The 14,773-nt window shown below is 40.4% G+C and overlaps 1 long non-coding RNA gene and 1 pseudogene across 1 annotated transcript; both read right to left on the reverse strand.

Annotated features, from left to right (window-relative positions):
* Positions 1 to 5,925: 5,925 nt before the first annotated feature.
* On the reverse strand, positions 5,926 to 7,755 carry LOC127766547 (uncharacterized). The gene is made up of 2 exons (XR_008016251.1): positions 7,344 to 7,755; positions 5,926 to 6,413 (listed from the first exon to the last, which is right to left on the reverse strand). It is a non-coding gene; the product is annotated as an uncharacterized LOC127766547 (long non-coding RNA).
* Positions 7,756 to 7,761: 6 nt separating this feature from the next.
* LOC127766359 (uncharacterized) lies at positions 7,762 to 14,337 on the reverse strand (annotated as a pseudogene).
* Positions 14,338 to 14,773: the final 436 nt, after the last annotated feature.

The following is a 14,773-nucleotide window of genomic DNA, read 5'->3' on the forward strand; positions in this document are numbered from 1 at the left end:
TAATTAAAATCGTGTTCTACACTAGCCGTGAGAGGCACGACTATTTTGACCCATGCTTGAAGGCAACAGATAAATAAAACCTTAATGGTTCCACCGATTAGAGGGGGCATTCATGTCTATTTTTTCAATGGTGTTATACTAATAATCAATAGAAGCGGTTTTAGAATATTTATTCGTAGATTTAGAAATAAGTGTAGACACATACATTTAGGTACATAGTGGAAATGAACGTTTTATATATTAATGATGTATTACGCTTATTTTAGTGATACAGATGAAGTCAGATTTACTAAAAAGTTATCTATCTTTTAAGAACAATGATAGTAAATAATGGTGATAATAGGAGAGTTTACATGGACAAAAGTTGATTTTTCTTTGAATGTAAGAGACATTCTTATCACTTATATTAAAGTCTTCGTCTATTTCACAACATAGATTTTAGTTTTGGTCAAACTCAGTGGATTGGGGGGCCTGAAACAATTTGTTTATCTATCCTATAATGAACGAGTAACAACATGTAACCGCGGTAAATAGCTTTAGTGCTTTTATCTTGAACTAGAAAGGTAGCAAGCGCACATGCGTGGGCATCTTGTTTAACATGTTTGAAATTTGAGCCCCTTTACGATGCTCTCTATTGGCAGTAGAAAGTAATCTAATCCGTTGATCTTATTTGATCGAACGGTTTAGATCTATTTATACTATACCATCCTAAATAGCAGCAGTAGAAACATAAAGTGACATTACTGTAAAAAAAAGTGCGAAAGGGTATAATTGTCATTTAGTAGTTACTAAACCTATTTTTATTCCTTTTTGGCTTATTTCGATGGAATATGGCGATGCTAGCACAATAAATAACAATAGATTGATCAATCTAGCTGCAAAAAAATATATAAATGAAAAGGTTACACTTAATCAATGTATTAGTAAATAACGAACAGATCAGATCATTTCTACTGGTAGTATAATACTATCAGTAGAGAGCATCGGATCACCATTCAAAATTTTATTACATATGTATATGTGTGAGTGATTTTTTATTGAAATACCTTTTTTTTACTCTATTCTAATTTATTTGGGATTATGTTGGTTATGATTATTTAATTACCCTTGCATCATATGAATTGTAAACTAAAATTATGTGAAACTGTGAAGTTTTGAATTTATAAGAAAATATGGTGTCGCAACCATGGAATTGGTTTGTATGAAATCATATATAATTTGTACTACGTGTATTTCTATGCTTTAAGTAATAATTGTTTTTATACTGTAGATGTTTTTATGGATTTTAGGATAAATTAGTTGAATATATTTTCTATTAAACATATTGCCAATAAGACTACGTCATCTAATTAAAGATAGACATATAATCCATTACAAAATTAAGTGTCATTCAGCAAATTACCAGTTTTTAGGTTGTCTTTTAGCCGTGACACGTTTTTATAATATATACTAGCAAATTACATAAATAAATTTTGAGTGTTCTATAATAAATTTTACCTTGCAAAAATATACGTTATTTCAAGTTGTATACTAACTAGGCGGATGTCATCGAAACATCGATAAAAAAAATCTCAATAAATCAATAATATATATATTACATAATTGTATATCACTTAATAACATGCATAGTAAAATTACATTTACATTTTCAAAACTAAAAACAACTCCAGTTGTCCCAAAAATTACTCACTACTTAAAAAATACTGAATTACATATTACTAAATTTATCATGAGTGTATTTTTATGTATTATGTGTTTTATTTATTCATATATAAGTAGAAGTTGAAGATCAAATATATTCTTTTGGCACCATTTCTATGTCCTTTATCTCGTACTTAGGCATATAATAATACACGTACCAACGTATGTTGGAGTGCTCAATTTCATGCGTGGCGCTATCGGTCGAAAGGACACGGCCGGCTGTATGTTCGGAATGTATCATTCTCATCCCAAGCTCGTAAAACTCGTGCAACTACTACGTGCCTAATTAGCTTTGAAAATTTTAAAGCACCTCCAGTCTAGATTCATAGGAGTACGGTTTTCACCTGTCTTTTTCCTTTATTTTTTTGGGAAGACATACCTAGGAAACCTTTATTTTCTCTCGAACCACTACTACTAGAAAACACATTTTTTTTTCATGCGGACTAAAGAGGTTTTCGCAGACGTGATTTTCGCAGGTGGACAACTGGTCCGCCTGCGAAAATAGCTCCCAGCATTAAAAAAAAGCAGCTACCGCCCACCGCTGTTTCGGCCGATAGCAGTAGCTGCCCATTCTCCTCCCATTCCTCCATCCAGATTCACCATCAAACCAAATCAAATACACAAAAGCATCACAGATCAAACCAAATCATTCATAATCACACATCAAACCAAATCATTCACAATCAAATCAAACACATCACAAATTTTCACACTGACGCACCTCGCCGCTGTCCGCCCCGCGCCGCTGGTCACTAGCCTCCCTCCTCCCCCGCTGGCCAGATCTGGGAGGGAGAGAGGGAGGGGAGCCGCCGTCGGCCGGTCCGCCCCCGCCCCGCACGCGATGCCACGCCCCGCGGCCGGTCCGCCCTTCACCGGCGGCTGCCGGCCTTCCCCTCCCTCCTCCGGCCAGATCTGGGAGGGAGGGGGGAGGGGAGCCGCTGCAGGAGAGGAGGAGTGAGGGAGAAAGAGGACTTAGACTGTGTTCTTTTCTAAGGGTTGGGAACCCATCTCCTGCGCATGGAAAATGAAGCAGTTCACTAGCACATGATTAATTAAGTATTAGTTATTTTTTTAAAAAAAATGGATCAATATGATTTTTTAAACAACTTTCGTATAGAAACTTTTTGAAAAAAACACACCGTTTATCAATTTGAAAAGCGTGCACATGGAAAATGACGGAGAGGGGTTGGGAACATTGAGCAAAGAACACAACCTTAGAAAAAATAGCCCCTAGGTTCGCTCTATTTATATTCCAAGTCTATTTTCACTGGTGGACCACTTAAGAGGTCCACCTGCAAAAATGAAGGGTACTAATGCAGCCTTCGCAGGCGGATAGCGAGCTTCACCCCGGTTTGCATTTTTGTAGGCGGCCATTTGGCTCCGAGGGTTATGTCCGCCTGCGAAAATAAATACCCAACGTCGGTGAAAATGCTTTTTCTAGTAGTGAACTGAGCCATTCCTAAGTAAATAGATATTTTGAAAATCAACTTTTCATTACCACTTACTGCAAGCCGAAGACCATTCTAAAATTTACAATGAGTTTTCTGTTGTTTTTATCAGCTCCATATCTCTCAATTTTAGATTAGTAATATTTTTCGTTGCATAATGTCTTAGCTTTATAGTCGTGGCATTCCATTTTCCAATCCTACCTTAACACGGTGGAGCAAGCGTTTTAATTAAAAATAGATCATTTCGGAATTTTTTTAAATAGGTCCTTGACATCAGTGTCATCGGCACCGGCCCTCTTGATATGAGTAACTTAGCCTTTATGGGAGAGTGATGGGGATGGTGCCAACGTTATTGACGCTGTCATGTTGGACCACATCGCCTATAATGCTGACACTGCGAAATGAGTCCATTCTAAGTTTTTAAGGGTGTATTTGTAAAATAAGTTTTTAAAAATGTCTAGAATATGAAAAGCCGGCATAGTGTCGGTGGCCGACCGAGAGCTGCGTGTTTGTATACGCGCAGTTGGATCTTGCGTCGACAAAGGGGGGTCGATAGGTGGATGCATGGGTGGTGCCATCCTACCTGTCGCTTCCAGCGGCGGAGCCAAGGGCCGGCTAGCATGGGCAGGTGCCTGGACTCCGCCGCATGCAGCCTTACATTAGATACTAAATACGGTGCTTAACATTAGCCTAGCTACACATGCATCATTAGATTAGCACTAATTAATTATCATGATTAGTCTTTAGCCACAACTCAATTTTACTTTTATACATGATAAAATGTTAAAATCTATAACGAGAAGTCTCTCGATTTGGTCTTACACAGCAACGCCTGGCGCGGCATTCGATTTTTGAGAGAAGCATCATAGTGTTAGGCATCCATGTCTTTTTTCCCTTCTTAAAAATTTTCTCTCAAATTACTTATCCAATCTACTATCCGATTACACCATTTTGTTCATTGCAATTAAATCTTTACAACAAGTCTCACACGATTATATTACGTTGAAAAACTACAAATTACTTTTATAATATATCTAAATTACTTAAGGTTTCACTAAATTACTTCTTAAACATATAAAAGTAAATACAATAAAGTCTAAAAGTTATTCACATATATTATAAAAGTAACTTAAGAAAAAAGAAAGTAACTTTGTCATGATATTAGAAGTAAATCTGTTGTAGGGATAAAAACATAACTCTATCTAGAAACTAAATTAATCAGCACAAATTACGGAATTGACTAAAAACACATAGCATTACGAATGTATAGGAAGTAATTTAATCAAATCTAAAAGTAATTTATATATTAAAAGTAATTTATATATATGATAAAAGTAACTTAGTATATAATAAAAGTAATTTACAAATATAATTTTTTTATTATAATATAATCATGTAAGATCTTGTTGTACATATTTAATTGTAACGAACACAACAGTGTAATCGGATCGTTGATCAGATAAGTAATTTAAGAGAAAAATTTATTTGAAATTTAGATGGATAATGAGGATGCAGGTGGCGGGTGCTACTACTTAAGAAGGGTAACGGGTTGATACACACTGTATTATTTTTGTAAAAAGATGGTCACTAGTTAGCACTTACGGGTGCATGCGCTCTCTTTAGTCGCACCTAAAATATTATATGTATTTACTTGTTAGTTTGTTATCTATCATTAGATTTGATCATGCTAAGAAAAAAAAAAGAACCTTCTGCATCCGCCACTGGCGGCTGCCATGCGTATTGGCCGGAGCCTGGGGTGGCGTAGTGGGGAAATTTCATACTGTACTACAGTGGAGCTGCTGTCGTGCGGGGAATTAATGCGGGCAGGGTCATCAGAGTACGGATCGATGATCGCCCGAGAACTTTTTGGTTGTTGGATTGGAGAGACCTCGCGTTTCGTCGCGTGTATGTATGATACTAGAGGCGAACACGCGCCTTGCGCGCCGCACCAGTGGCGTCTAAGAGGGGTGTTTGGTATTACTTCGGAAAAGAGAGTGAATGAATCAGCATTACGGCATATGAGTACCAATTCTATAATGTGTAATTTAAGCTTCATAAAAAAATAAATCTGAATCTATAATATAACATGTCCAAACATCTTCAATCTTCTATGATCAATTTGCCAACACGAACAATAGAGTAGGAATTTCACATAACAGAATCTACAGTAGGAATTTTGACGACAATAGAACAAAAATTTAGAGTATGAAATATGACCTTTCACAAATCCTTTTTTTTTTGTTTATAATAGCATAAAAGCACAAGGAGTAAAATGCGTGCAATGACCTCCTTGGACCAGATGAATAGCAAGGTTGGATGCAGTTGTAATAGACAGCACAAACTTCACCCTTTTTTCTTTGGAAAAACAATAGCATAAAAAAGTATATTGTTGTTTACAAATGAGCTAATACGAATTCCTGCTGTAAATATGCTTGTATGATCAACTGAGACACTCTAAAAAAAGCACATCAATTATAAAGCAACAAGGAATAATACAGTACGAATATTTAAAAATGATATTTCAGCTAGCAGGGAGCAAACTCATCCTCCCACATTTGAAGCTTTGTGCGAGCAAGGCAATGATTAGATTAAATTATTTGCTTTCGGACTAAATCAGTGATTGTCTTAGACAACCAAGAAAGAATTGTTGAGCAAAGTTGTAGACAAATGAATCTAACGACATATTAGGTTGCCCCTTGATGAGTAATTTCATATAAGTTGAACTAAAGATTCTGATAAGAACAAAACTCTTATGGTCTTACCCACCATTACAATCTTAAAGATTATGCACACTAATGCATATAAAAAATGAAATCAAAGTTTTACACGATGAATGTACCGATATATATGTAAAACAAAATCATAGTTTTACATAATAATATGAGATAATCCGATGAAAATTGCTACAAGGAGATTCACTCTACTCGTGCAAGCGTTATCTGACAACTTGGTCAGGAGGGTCAGGCCCTGCTTTCTTTGATGAGCACAAAATATAGCTAAATCATCTGGAGAACCAGGTTTTGGAAACAGAGAGCAAACAATCTGCTGCAAGATGCTTTTTCACAAATTGAACAAATCCAGATGGATCACGTCAACTGTAAAAATATCACTCTAGTCCTAGATTTCCAATACTGAAGACCAGTTATTAGGAACAGTTCTAAAGGAGTTCTAAAGGATACACTCACCACTGAAACTGAAGTTAGTTGTTTGAGATGTCAGGTTGAGGAGATTAATGTTTATTTCTTCAGAAATGACGTTCAAAAACTGCAAGTTAACAACAAATTAGGATGCTCATGAGCTACTAAAAATACATATAAACTATAGCAGAATCAACTGATTGAAATGACAAACATGAAGTATCCATTCTTTAGAAATTGACCATGCTAGGGTTAATCATAAGAACAAAGGGCTTGAAGGGCTTATAAAATTACAAAGAGCAACTGGCTCAAGCTGGTACAAACAAGTCTCAAGATATAGTGCTATCAAGATGGCATTTAGCAGTTTAAAGTCTTCCTGACAAATCTGAACTGTGATTCAGAAATAAAAAACTAAACTTTGAATAGTTGGGTTGTCATCTGGTATGCCAGTTGGCTTTGCTTACTTCCTAGAGGTCAGTGGTTTTGAAGTCCTAGCAGTACATATTCAGAAATTCAGTATTGAACTTTCCAGTCTCAACACTACATGTTAAGAAATTCATACTGATGGTAAAACTCAAAATTTGGGTAGCTGTAGGTTTGGTGATCACACATTATAGTATATACTATGTTGAATATTGCCTTGTGAAATACTGAAGGGGAAATCATAATTAGTTTTCTATATTTTTGGTTGGTATGTAAATAGAAAGTATATGTAGATATTGCTTACTATTTTGCTTTGCTCAATAACTGTCTTATTAATTGCGACAATGCAAAATTTCAGAGAATAGTCTAGGAACAGCAAAGCAGACATTCCGGAACTCCCAACTCTTGGTTCGGTCGAAATTTTGATATGTCTTTTAGCTGTCCTGTTAATTGTCATGATATAAAATTTCTTAGAATAGTCTAGTATTTTTATGAAGCTGCTTGTTTTAGCTGTTATTGCGACAGTATTGGCACAGAAGTAGATGTCCTTAAACATGAATTCTTTTAGTTAATCTGTTTTGGCTGGTATTAAATTTTGAGAAGGTGTGATCATTGGGTAGAAAGGAAGACATACATTTGGTTATCCTGTTAGCTAAGGTCCAATGCTTGCCTCTTATTGTGCTCTCTGCAATGCCAGAGAACGAAAATGGTTAGTGAGAAACTGCCAAATATATATATTGCCACATACAAAAATATATGCTATAGTTTAACTGAACAACAGTTTATGCATACTACTTGGTGCAATAAAATAGAGTAGGGAATGCTGTTCACCAGTACAATCAAATAATGATCACGTATACAGAGATAAAGATTAGAGAACAAATAAGACTTCCCAAGGAACTATAAAAAAAACTGAAAATGGAGGGTATGTGCATTCCGGTAGCACATCAAAGATAGATAAATTACAGCCAAGAAAATGGCATGTAAGATCTGTGACTGAATTTCTCAGAGGAATTCTTCAACCATGAGTTTAATCAGTAAGGCGCCTGACAGAAATGCAGCCAAACTATAGATCAGAAAGACTGGTCTCAGAAATTTCATCAGGGAAAAATATATTCATGTAAAAGTCCATAATGGCTACGCCTACGGTACGCTACATGGTAGAAATAATGATCGATTTTGATCCAGAAAACGTATGGACTTTGTTGGGCATGTACTGAATTATCAATCATCAGGGAGTCAAGAACGAGCAGGGTGGGCTTGCCTTGTCATGCAGAACCTCAGCTCCCATACTTTCATAGGAACAGGGTAGTGGTATCTTCGACAAAGTGTCACAAAGTTGGAGGAACAACTCACGAGCACTGCTTAGTGCCAGGGCTCCGTGAGGACTTCGCGAGGTACCGGCCACCAGCGGCTTCGGCGGCAGGAGTGTAGGTCTCCGCTTGATGAGCGTGAAGACGATGGAACACTCCTCCCGGAGCAGCATGTCGTGCTCCACCGCCAAGCTCAGCTCCTCATCCATCAACAATTATCTCTAGATAGTACATGATAAGAAACAGGTCTCAGCTAATGTAAATTTTTTAGTGTTGGTAATGACAAATCTATCTCTGTATTGAATAGTTTAACAATAAATGTATCATCATAGTAAAGGATGGTTAAAAAAGCTAAACATTAATTTAATGCAAGCATTTGAACCACCCATGGAGTACAAAGTTAATCACCACAGTAGAGGGGCAAAGAAGTTTAAACCAAAATCTACTTTGGCAATTTCAAACCATAGAACAAAAATATTCAGAGAAAAAGAGAACTAACCTCATACTCATGATCGATTGCAGCTTCTGTCATAGTAAAAGCATATCTAAGAACTTCAGAAGCATCAGAGTATGAAAAAACCTTTTCTTTTGTCTCATGCTGACACGAAAGAGTTGACACATTTTCTGGAAGAATCCTATAAATCAGGAGGGGAGAAAACATCAGTTTTTCATGTGTCTATGATGATAAATAATCAGATTACTAATGCAAGTGCCAGTTCCATTAGATATAAGTTAGTAAGCTGCAACTGTAAGGGGAGAACAGGACAATAACAACATGAGCATGTAAAAAGTGAGAAAGAAAAAGAGTGGAGATTGAGATTTCAGACTTATTATTATGTGCCTCTTTGGTCCATGCCGATGACAAAGTCCTGCAGCTGTCGCTGGCAGCACACCATCTCCCCCGCTCCATTCCCAGCGAGACTACAACAACACATGCAGTGAAAAGAGAACTACACAACATCACAACACCACATTCCTCTCGTCTCACCTTCTCCTCTCCCTCTCCCTCGCCGCCGCCGCTCAGCCATCCTCCTCCTCCGCCATAGGTCCATCCTCCACCCACCGTCGCCTTTGCCGCGCAGAGGTTCCCTCTCTGCCCTTGAGAGAGAGAGAGCCGCATCGCCGCCCGCCATGGCCGTCGAGGCAGGGAAGACGATGGAGGCGGCGCTGGGGAAGGAGGTAACGGCGGCCACCGACCATGTTGCTGCCGAGTTCGTCGGCAGATCAGCCTGGCGACGGACGGTTCTCCTCTTCTCGCTGCAGCCACCACCTTCATTGATGCCGGCTCTGTCACCACCGTCGCTTCTTGATGGCAGCGGCAACGGAGCGCGGAGCAACGGCCGTTGGCAATGGTGGTGAAGGACGCAGCAAGGGTGCTCGGCGATGGCGACGGCAACGGAGGGTGGGTGCTACGGCGGCGGCGTTCGACAGTGGCAGAATGAAACGGAGGCGGAAGTGGCGACGCTCGGCGACGGCCGAGGCAGAGACGCTGTCCGGCGCACGGGGGGCACTCATATCCGCGTCACCCGACCACATGGACGCCGGCGGCTGGTGGCGTGAGGCAAAGGCGGAAGCAGTGGCGGTCGGCGACGCCGGCCGCCGAGGCGGAGATGGCTGCTCGCCTCGTCGACGGCGGCGGGGCGGCGGAGCCGCGGAGGTGGACGCGACGGCGAAGACGCGAGGGGGAGGTAGAGGCAGAGGTGGCGGAGCGATGGGGAGGCGGCGGCGGCGGCGGCGGGAGAGGGTGAGGGTGAGGGAGAGACGAAAGGGAGGAGGGGGCAGCGGCGGCTAGGGTTTAGGGGTAGTGAGGAGAGGAGGAAAGGAGTTTTTGCGTAAAGGCCCCTCAGTTTCCATGATACAGGGCGCGGTCCTGTTTTCTCTTTTTTGCCTCCTTCGTATAGGATATCGTAGGACTCGAAGGGCCTCAACGAAATATTTTTAAACCGAAAAATTCACAGCGAGGACATATAACGAATAACCTATAAAAGTGAGGACTTTTCTGCAAAATCGCACCCTCCAGCGCTCCGGCACGTGTCGCGACGTGGCAACATCCACGCCAGTCCAAAATTCGGAGGAGCGAGCAGAAGGGGGTAGGTTTTAATACTTTAGATTAACCATGGACGGCGCGAGAATACATAATGCGGAGCCCATAAACAAAGTCATCGCCGTTTTTAAGTTTCATCGTACAACCATTATCTATATTGCAATATGGAAACATCGTACATATCGGTGCTGCGATACGTACGATTCTTTCTACGACTGTTGTACGCTGAAACACTTCTCTCGTAGCATTTGTTAGGGCTCTACAGGATTGAAAAAATCTAGGATAGAAAAAAAAAAGAAAGGAATAGAAGTGAAATTCGATCGGCCGGGTAGAAAACCAAGGATTACAAAATACAGGACTTAGGAAGATTTTAGACTTTGGATGTGCCTGGGAACTAACGTAGGAAGTAAACAGCAATTAATTTTTTCTGTCGTCATTATTCATCGATCTAATATCCTTCACATTACTGGAGAATATATGGGTGAACACTCATTTTCATGCAGTGGTGGCTCCAGGAACGATTCGTTGGGTGGTCCTACTTGGCGTCCCAAATTACCATGATGTTACAACATCAAGTCAAATATGTCAAATACAGTGAAAATATAGTTCAAATATAGCAATATATCTCAGAACATCACAAATTGATTAAAACCAACATTTTCAGTTCAAAGTTATGAAAGTTACTTCCTCCGTTTCAGAATGTAAGACTTTATAGCATTGCTTACATTCATATAGATATTTATGAATCTAGACATATATGTGTGTCTAGATTCATTAACATCTATATGAATATGGGTAATGCTAAAAAATCTTACATTATGAAACGGATGGAGTACAAATTAATGAGATAAACAAAAATTGCACTACAATGTCTCCATTCCTTTTCATGTCTCACTGCAATTTGCACTACAAATTAATGAGCCAAACAAAAATTTTCCAATAGCACTACTATATTTGACTACTCACTAAGTTGTTGCTCAAAAAAATATCTAAGTTTTAGTTTTCATTCATATTTTTTTATCCACATTTTTCATTCATCAACGACCAATCTATTCAAAGTAAAAACTAAGGCTACTCATAGTGAGCAAGAAATGAGTAACTCACCTATGCACTAGGCAGGGGCCGGCGGCAGGGGGGCTCGTGTCGCTCATCCGTCTCGCTGTCTCGGTCATCATGGAGGGGCAGCAGGGTGCACTGGAGCAGATCAGCAGAGCCGTCGAGCGAGAGGGACCCGATGCCGGCACAGCGGTGGGGGCAGAATCATGGCCGCCGGTCCCAGGTGGCCGAGTGGCCGATGACTGCAGGCGATGGCCGCCGGCGCCAGGCGACAAGACTAGGGGAGCAGCGCAGCCAGCCGGGGGCGCTTGTGCAAAGCAAGAGGAGCGGGGAGACCGAAGATGGGACGGGAGCAACGTGATTTGGGGGAGGACTGGAGCGGCGCGACTAAGGGGTGTATTGGTGTGGCCATGCGCCTCTCCTCTGCGTCCCTACCGCTAACCCTACTCTCTGGAGTGGCCATTTTTTTTGTTTGGGCTGGGAGGGGGGGGGGGGTGGGGGAGGGTGGCGCAAGGACCACCTGGACAACCCACTGGAGCCGCCCCTGTTTTCATGGTGGAAGGACAGTTGAATAGAGTAGTAAGTTTTTATTATTTCCATTTTATATATTTGTCCTGCAGATTAAGACTACTTATAGAGCTCTATCTCACTTCACATGAATTGGTTAAAACGGTTTTATATTGCTATGACAGTATTTTAAATAATTAACCAAGCTAATTTTGATTCCAAAATTTCATATCCTTACTCCTGTAAAAAGTGGCTGCACTACTACAGAAAGGGTAAAAGGTGCCGGTTCGGAAACCCTAATAGGTGCCGGCTTTCCCTACCGGCACAAAGGAGGCGGCACCGATGATACTTGTCATCGGTGCCGGTTCTAGAACCGGCACCTAATAGGTAATAGGTGCTGGTTTTGAGGTCAAAACCGACACCTATTACCTAATAGGCGCCGGTTCTAAGCAAAAATACCACGTGGCTATCAAATAGGTTCAAAACCGGCACCTATTTGGTTCTAATAGGTGCCAGTTCTAAAGCAAACTGCCACGTGGCTGTCAAATAGGTGCCAGTTTTGAACTCAAAACCGACCTATATGGTCCTAATAGGTGCTGGTTTTAAGCCAAATTGCCACGTGGCTGTTAAATAGGTGCCGGTTCAAAACCGGCACCTATTAGGACCATATTGGTGCCGGTTCAAGCCTAAAAACCGACACCTATTTGTTGAGTCAAAAACAATAATAATTTCAGTGAATTCATCCATTCAACCCCAATTCCATATAAACCCAAATTCATCCCTACAGCCCCACATCCATACAGCACATTCACATTCCTCATTCCACATTTCACAATCACAATCACAATGCACATTCCACATTTCCACATTCCACATTCACAATTCACGATTCACAATTCACATTTCACATTTCAGATTTCACATTTCACATTTGACATTTCACAATCACATTTCACTTTCACTTTCACTTTCACATTCCACGTTCCACATTCCACATTTCACATTCACATTCCACATTTCACATTCACATTCACATTCACATTCACATTCATCACAACAAATAAAAACCTACAAGCCATTGATCACAACATATAAAAACCTACAAGCCTAAGTCAAATTTCGTAAATCCAAAAATTCCTATCTTTAAATCCTAAACATTGGCATATATATCCTAACTCAAAATATACCTAGTTTAAAATTCCTAAGTCAAAAGATTGTAAGTCTAAAATTTTTAAGTCCAAAAATTCCTATGTCTAAATTGTGAACATTAATTTGAAAAATTCCTAAGTCTGCAATATCTAAGAATTCATAAGTGCAAAAATATAAATGCGATTGTATTTTACCTCTAACATGGGGTGAGCATATGATTTTAAGAGTTTCTTGTCCTCAAGTCATCGAGCATGTAATAGAAAACATAGAATAGAATCCATAATAATAGCAAATATTCAAATGCATTACACATAAAGTACACTTCCATAGTTCATCCGTTTCTGAAAATTGGACGTCCATCCGTTTCCACCGTCCCATCAAAAGCATTTTTATTTCGGCGGTACGGGTGATCCCGCCTGAGGAACCTTCGATGGCGCATGTACACGGTCTTCCGACAGTGATTCAACCACTTGCCTCCTGTTTGGGCCATGCACCTAATACATGCTTTCATGTCCTTCACCGTTTGGCCCGACGTGTGAAGTGTTCTCGCTTGTACGCATCCCTCATCCGCACGCCTTCCGTCCATAGTGTATGAAGATCCTCTACCAGCGGCTTGAAGTACACATCAATATCGTTGCCAGGTTGTTTAGGCCCTTGAATCAGAAGTGGCATCATGATGTACTTACACTTCAAACAGAGTCAGGAAGGGATATTGTAGATAATAACAGCCACCGGCCATGTGCTATGACGACTGCTCATGTTACCAAACGGGTTCATGCCATCAGTGCTTAGTGCAATCCTCACATTTCTGATGTCGTGAGAAAACTCTTTTTCGTACTTCCTGTCTATCTTTCTCCACTGAGACCCATCAGCTGGGTGTCGTATCATTCCATCTTTTTTACGCTTTTGTGGTGCCAACGCATCAGCTTGGCATGCTTTTTGTTTGCATACATACGTTTCAAACGTGGGATGATTGGAAAATACCAAACGACCTTCACCGGCACTCTTTTCTTATTTCCACCCTCATCATCCCCGTCTCCACACTTATAGCGGGAAGCCTTGCATACCGAGCATTGCTCCAAATATGCAAATTCACCACAATACAGAATGCAATCATTTAGACAAGCGTGAATTTTCTGTATGTCAAGACCAAGGGGACATATAACTTTTTTGGCTTGGTAGGTCGATTCTGGCAAGACATTATCCATAGGAAGAATTTCTTTCAAGAGCTCTAGCAACTCAGTGAAGCTCTTATCGGACCATCCATTGCTCGCCTTCAGGTGAAGCAGCGATAGGACCACTTGGAGCTTGCTGTGCTCCGCCTTACATCCATTGTAAATTGGAGTTTTGGAGTCCTTCACCATGGTTGTGAACTTGTGATATTCCCTATCATCAGTGTCAAATCTCTCCCCGTGTCGCAGCATCTGATCTAGATTAGGTTCACCGTGATCGACACATGTTTGGTCCTCCTCCTCCTCGTAGCCGACATCTGCATCATGCCCGTGACAGTTGCCGGCACTTCCCTCACCTTGCTCCTCCTTGCCAAGGAAGTTGTCCATAAAACCCCTTGTAAGGAGATGTAAATGGACCCGCTGAGCTGGAAGTTGTCTGTCTTTCTTGCAATCATGGCATGGACACCAAATATATTCCGGTGCATCGACTGAGTTTGTGCTGGTGGCCACGGCAACGAGAGCCGTTACTCCCCTGAAATACTCCACAGAGTCACGATCCGCTGTAGTTATCCATTTTAGATCCATTATATCCAATGGGTACCTGCGATTATTATTGTTTATTACAAACCGTGAAGGAAAAAAGCAATGAAGATTTCATAATTTACAAGCACTTTAGAATAAAAACAACGAGGAATGACCATTTTACCCTACGATAAAATTGAGGTTTTTGCACACACTCACGTCACCTTAACTAGATAGTCATGGCTAACGAAAAGATAAAAAAAAATTCTATTTTTCGTCAATGCAAAAAAAATATTTGGCT

This window comes from Oryza glaberrima, chromosome 3, assembly GCF_000147395.1.
Source record: "Oryza glaberrima chromosome 3, OglaRS2, whole genome shotgun sequence".
NCBI lineage: Eukaryota > Viridiplantae > Streptophyta > Magnoliopsida > Poales > Poaceae > Oryza > Oryza glaberrima.